A 6,726-nucleotide genomic window follows, 5' to 3' on the forward strand; every position below is an offset into this window, starting at 1 on the left:
TTGGTGCAGAGAGAAAGTGCTAGCCTTCCAGATTAAGAGTACTCCCTTTGGCTTCCCTGGTGGCGCAGTGGTTGAGAGTCCGCCTGCCGATGCAGGGGACACGGGTTCGTGACCCGGTCCGGGAGGATCCCACATGCCGCGGAGCGGCTGGGCCCGTGACACATGGCCGCTGGGCCTGCGCGTCCGGAGCCTGTGCTCTGCAACGGGAGAGGCCGCAGCAGTGAGAGGCCCGCGTACCGAAAAAAAAAAAAAAAAAAAAGAGTACTCCCTTTGATAGCACCTTTCTCCTTGAATCATTTCCTAAGTATTTGTTCAAAAATATTAGTAGCCCATAAAACCTGATGTGATTTTTAAAAGGGTATGATCATAATGCAAGGTTATAAAAGATGTAACTGAGAAATTGTGTTTTAAGTACTTTATACATGGGCAGAAATGACTTATGAACAATCTATGTAGCTTGCTTTTCAAAAGATAAAATAGCACCACTGAGGGGAAATCCACCCTTTCCTTTAGCTGAAGCAGCAATTTTTCATGACTTGATTATATTAAGACATGGAAGATAAAGCCATGATCAGCTACTATGACCCAACATAAACAATTCTGTTTCAACCACTGTGAGTTACAGCAGCCATGAGGATTAATGCTAGTGACCTGGACTGTCGAAGCCCTTTAACCACTCATTCCCTGAGCCATTCAGTGCTCATGGCCTAGACATACTTATTTGGGGCTTAAGTTTGAACTGATTAATCTTACTTAAAAGATGGCTTTTTAGCTGCCAAACTGAAAGGCTGGTTGAAAACAGACGGGTCATCTAAAAATTTACTAAGTTTTTTTTTTTTTTCCCCCCACAGTAGTATGAGTTAGCAATTCTAAAATTACCTTTCACGCATTCTAACCTTGAGCAAATGAGTAAATATACTGAGGATAATGGTAGCCAGGTTTCTTTCTGTTGATGGAGTTACAAATATGAAAAAACAGAAGACTAAAAAGTAGTGATAGACTGGAATTGATGGTATCAGTATAACCTGGTAGTTTTTAATAGGTACAGAGATATAGATATTTGTATGCATATTCGTCTGCTGAGAGGAACTACAAGCAATGACACACGAGAAGCAATGAGCAAACCCAGCACTCAGCTCATGGTTCCTGGATACCATTTTCTATGAAAAGCAAGCAGAGCTCCTTGAAGAAATGATTGATTCCAGGGCTGGGGCAGGGAAAGTAAAAGATGAGCTGAGAACATCTGGTTGTACCAAAAAGTAAGAAAGGGCTTAAATGATGAGGACATGACACATCTGGGGCTCCTGACACACAGAGGACACATCCTGGCACTCCCATTGATCAAATCTAGGACAATGAGAACATCAAAATAAATAATGATGGTAATGGATTTTAATGTTAACTAAGAAGCCATGAATCCATCTGTTATAAATAAATGAGTGAAGGAGAAGGGAAACATTTCCTTTTATCAGAATGTCAACAAATAAATATAGATGGAATGATGGAGTTAGAAAATCTGTCACTCAGTTGGATAGGGACTGGGGGGATGGACAGGTTTGTGTCCCGTGGTCAAGTGTTCAGTCTCTTCAGGGCACAGTGATATGCCAAGAGCTGTTTCTCAATGGGCATACAATTATCTGCTGCAGATGGCATGACAGTGCTTCAGAATCCCAAGGGTCTGTGTCATGATTCTTCCACTAGACTTGCCATAAATTCCACACCACATCTTTTCCCATCACTGACACCACTAGGATCTGCTGGATCATATGGTCCAACTGTTAGTCAGGGCTGCTTGCATTGAAGCCTGGAATTGTCACAGAGCCCTTTTCTGTTCTGGGTCCTATTTAAAGGGGGCAGCCTTCCATGTCACTTGGTACCTAAGCCAGAGCACTTTTCCTAGTTGTAGAATGTGTTGATTCCAGAAGCAAAAGAGGCCTACAAAGTGCCCTACCTCCTTCTTTGTGGTAAAGGCTGTACGAGGCAGCAATTTGTCTTTCACTTTGGAGGGGATATCCTGATACTCCTCTGACTGCTGGACCTCTAAAAACTTTACTGAAGTGGCTGGTCCCTGAAGCTTCATAGTGTTTATCTCCCATCCTCTGGAATGTATGTATCTTACCAAGGTCTTCGGCATACTAGCCACCTCTTGCTCTTGTGTCCAGTCAGCATGATGTTGTCAGTAAAATGGACCAAAGTAGTGTTCTGAGGGATATTTAAGTGGTCCATATTTCTTCATATTATGACAGGATGGGAGAGTTAACACAGCCCCAAGGCAAAATTCAGTCTAAATGAATATCGCTGACTGTTCTTCATGAATGTGAACTGTTTCTGATACTCTTTTCCAGTTGGAATGGAAAAAAAAGAAGTATAGCCAAATCAGTGATATACCATGTATCTGAGCCCTTATTAACTGTTCTACCAGAGTCCAGCACAGAAAGTCCACTGTGATCAGGGTCTTCACTTGGTTAAATCCATAGTATATAGTCATTCTCCAGGATCCATCCAGTTTCTTTAGGGCCCAGACTGGTAAATCAAAAAACTAGGATTGGGATTAGCACCCCTGTGTCCTTTAGGTCTTAAAGGATCAGTGGCACTAATCCTCACCATTGCCCTAGGATACAATATTTTGCCTGACTTACTATCTTGGAAGGAGCGATGGGAAGTTACAGAGGGCTCCATGTGGCAGTCCCCACTATGCTAACTCCTACCTCCACAGACCTGGAAACCAGTGCAGCAGTTACTCCCACTGCCACAAATATAAATTCCAATTATGCACTTGGGGACTGTGAAATGACCACTGGGTGGGTCCATGGACCCAGTGGGCCCACTGTGAGACTAACTTTAGCAAGAACATCCGGTCTGGTAGGCTCCCATTCTAACAGTAAAGCTGTGATGTTGCTTTACATCTCTGGGTATAAACATCAATGCTGATCCTGTGATCAACAGTCTTCAAAATACCCAATTATTCTTTCCCCAGGGTACGGTCACTCAAATAGATAGCCCTAGAGTCCTTTGAGAAGAACTGCCATGCACTTATGTACTTGCCATGGTGTGGTAGGGTTCTTCCTCCTAGGAACCTATATTTCCTAGGAGGAAGAACTAGGTTCATATTTCCTATATGAACCTATATTTCATATATTCAGTTCTGGATCTGAAAATTGTCTTAGGTCTGGGAACTAAGCAAGGGAATCATGACTTTTTATTGCAATTACTGCCCTCAGCCTCCAGCTCCTCTATTCTTGCTTTATATAGTAACAGACGTTAATGAGCACCCTTGTGGACTGCCCATCTATTTTCCCCCTAGGGAGACTATTCTCTATTAGCCGTCTCCACAACTCCTTTTGAGTCAAGCTCCTTTGGCTGCAATGACCTTGCCAGTCATTATGGTAATTGTGGCCTTCTAGCTTCTGCCAGTTAAGCAACACCACCTGGCCTCTTTTTCTTCAGGGCTCTATTATTCCCATGGATGCTAATGAGCCAGCTCTGTGGCCGCTTCTCTTACCTCCATCCCTGGCCTGCAAACTTCTTAGTGATGTTGGTGCCTCTCTCACCACTGTTTTCCTGATGGCCTTGGGTGAATGGTGTATCCTCTGGGCACATTCATGGAGCATAATCCTCTGATGCGTCTTCTGTTCTGGCATGCCCACTTTGCTCAGCGTCTTTATTCCTTCCTCTATAGTCTGCCAGTACTACTCAGACATTTTTCACTTTGCTGAGAACTGGCTGTATTTTTCTAAAAGTCATCCCATTATTAGCAAGCTTCCCCTGAACACTAGGGTCTGACTTAGTTTGTGTTACTGTTAACAGAAGACCACAGACTGAGTGACTTAAACAACAAACTTTTATTTCTCACAGTTTTGAAGGCCGGGAAGTCCAAGACGGAGGTGCTTGCAGATTTGGTGTCTGGTGAGAGCCCATTTCCTGGTTTGTAAACAGCTGTCTCTTTGCTGTGTCTTCACATGACAGAAGGGACAGGTTAGCTCTCTGGGGCCTCTTAACCTCCAAATCACATTGGGGATTAGGTTTAAACACATGAATTTTGGAGAGACACATTCAGTCTATAGCAGAATTCTTGCTGGGGTGTTAAATCCCCCATACATGAGAAAGTGCGCCCAAGTCAATGATTTCTTATTCATCTAATCCCATATTCTCACCCCTTTGAAAAAACACCTTTAAAATCCAATCCCAGGAGTCCTTTCCTGGTTCCTGCCAGTAACGTCAGTTAAACCATGCAATTTTTTAGGAGAATACTCTCTTTCCTTCCTTATCAGGCCCAGCATGTCCCAGCTGGGTTATGCTGGGATTTACCAGTGACTGGATTTGTTATTGGTTAATTATTGGCTTGACAGCCGGGAAAGAAAGAGGAGGGCAGTGTTGGGGAGGAGGGCTACTGCCTTGGGGGCAAGGGGCTTCTTCAGCATCTTCCAGCACAGCAAATATTCTAGTTCTCACTAGAGAAAGGCTACTACCACTGCAAGCCCTGAGAATCCAGGAGTCACAGGGGCATCCATTGGATGACCCCATCTAATGTTTAGGATCCTAGGTTTCCCCACCTTCACGTTAACAGACCCACCCTGGCAAAACATTCAATGCTCAAATGTCTTTGGAGCTCTGTGACATCAACAATTAGCTGGCTCTTCAGCTTGCAGTTCAACCAAGTCTTGTCTTTCAATTCCAGGTGATAAGGCCCTCTCTATAAGCTACCACAGAGGCGCTACAGCTCTCACACTTAGCTGTTAACTGCTTGTTAACAGCTCTGTTTCTCATTTTCCTTCAGCAGTGCTCCAATACAACTTAGCAGTAATCAGCCAACTCTTTCTTTGTAGGTATTATTCCTCCCATATTTTTCAAATACCTGCATAATCACACCTACCACAGTTCCCCTCCACTAGGACATTGTCTCAAGTCAACACTGGTGAAACCTTAACAATTTATCTGTAACTTTATGCCAGGGGTGGTGAGTGCCCCATCTACCCACCAGGGTGGCATCTTCCGGCCAGGTAATGAACCTGTTCTGAATCCCACTTTTACCATCCCAGAGGCCAAGATGGGATTAAATGTGTAAGATTTTTATTAGAGGAAATATCTGTGAGAGAAAATGGGGAAGGAGCTGGGCAAGACTGGGTAAACTGTCACACCATGATGCAAGTCTGACCCCAAGTGAAAGAGAGAGGGGAGGAAGACTGGGTAGAAGTGTCCTAGACTGCAGTGTAGCCTATGGAAGGCTTGGCAAGACAATGGAGGAGTCCCTGACCCCTCATTGGCCATGAGAGGAGTCTTCTGTCTCCCAGAAGCAGGCCTTAGTATCTCTACTACGCTCAGTCACTGAGCTATGAAAGAAGCAAAGAGTTAGCAAAACAGTGATGGATTTCTGAGCACAGCAGCTGGGGCCCTTGGACAATTAAGCTTAGAGGGGGAGTCTGTGAGGTGCATTCTCATAGCCATCTCTTCATCCTAGCAAGAGGCAGAACTGGGATTCAAACCAGGTAGTTTGGTTCCAGTCTATATGTCAACCACTGCAGTAAGAAGGTATCTCTTAGAGCTGCAGAGGTCTGAAATAAATGGTCCTCTATCATGTGGAAAATTTACACAGCAGGTTGGACCAGACTGGTAGGAATCATTACACTCCTCTAAGGAGTTTGTACTTCATTCTACAGACAGTAAGGAGGGGAGAGGGGCACATCACAGATTACTGTATATGAATATATTCCATATGCATTGCATACACACATGAATAATTTATAGACCCATATGTAGCTTTAGTTTCTTGTGGTATAAAAAGGTTTAGCAGACTTGAAAACAACTGCAACAAACAGTGATTCCTGGACTGCATATATGGTAAGATGGTCAGAAAGTGCTGACAAAGCATTCACATCGTGTAGGAAATAAAAACTTGAAAAAAAAAATGGACTCAGACAAATTCATTTTCACTATTTACAATCATTATCACTTTTTATAAAATCTTACTGTGGTACAGAGGATCAAAATTTCATTTAATTTTTACTATTTTATTACTAGTATTGAGAATTATCTTCTACCATTTTTATGCAGAGACACTCTTTCCACTTATGCTGTGTGTCAAATAGCCATAAATAACCACTATTTATAACATAATTCCCTGGGAATCTGTGTAAGCTCCCAAAAATCAATTTACAAATGAATTCTATAGAATTCAACCTCTTATAAAAAAGAGGCTACATGTTAACTAGTTAGTATTGCAAAAAACAGGTATTATTAATTCTACTTTATGGACACAGGAACCTAGGCATAAAAATATTAAATTATTTCTTTGGTCCACACAACATGATCAAATATGAACCTAGAACAAGAGATTAAGTCAGATTCTTATACACCTATACTCATTAATAATACAAGTCTACAACTGCAGTAAGTCCTACAATAGAATATTGAAACTTAGAGATGAAAAGAATCTCAGGAGGACATTGGTCCAACTTTCTGTATGAAGGCAGGTATTATTATCTTATTACAGAGAACAGAAAATTAGTTGATCAAGGTCAATTCTAACAATTAAGAAAAATTCAAAGCCTCTAGAAACTCATCACATGCACCACTATTATTTATTACACTTCAAGGGGACATATGTGAATCAGAAAGGAGTTTTTGGATTTCAGACTGTTTCACTTCCTGACTTAAAGTGTAAAAACATAAACTGTGAACTCAGCAAAAGCAATTGATGAATTTGGGACTACGATATGTGTCTAAATG

The sequence above is a fragment of the Leucopleurus acutus genome, assembly GCF_964270905.1.
Source record: "Leucopleurus acutus genome assembly, chromosome: 3".
NCBI lineage: Eukaryota > Metazoa > Chordata > Mammalia > Artiodactyla > Delphinidae > Leucopleurus > Leucopleurus acutus.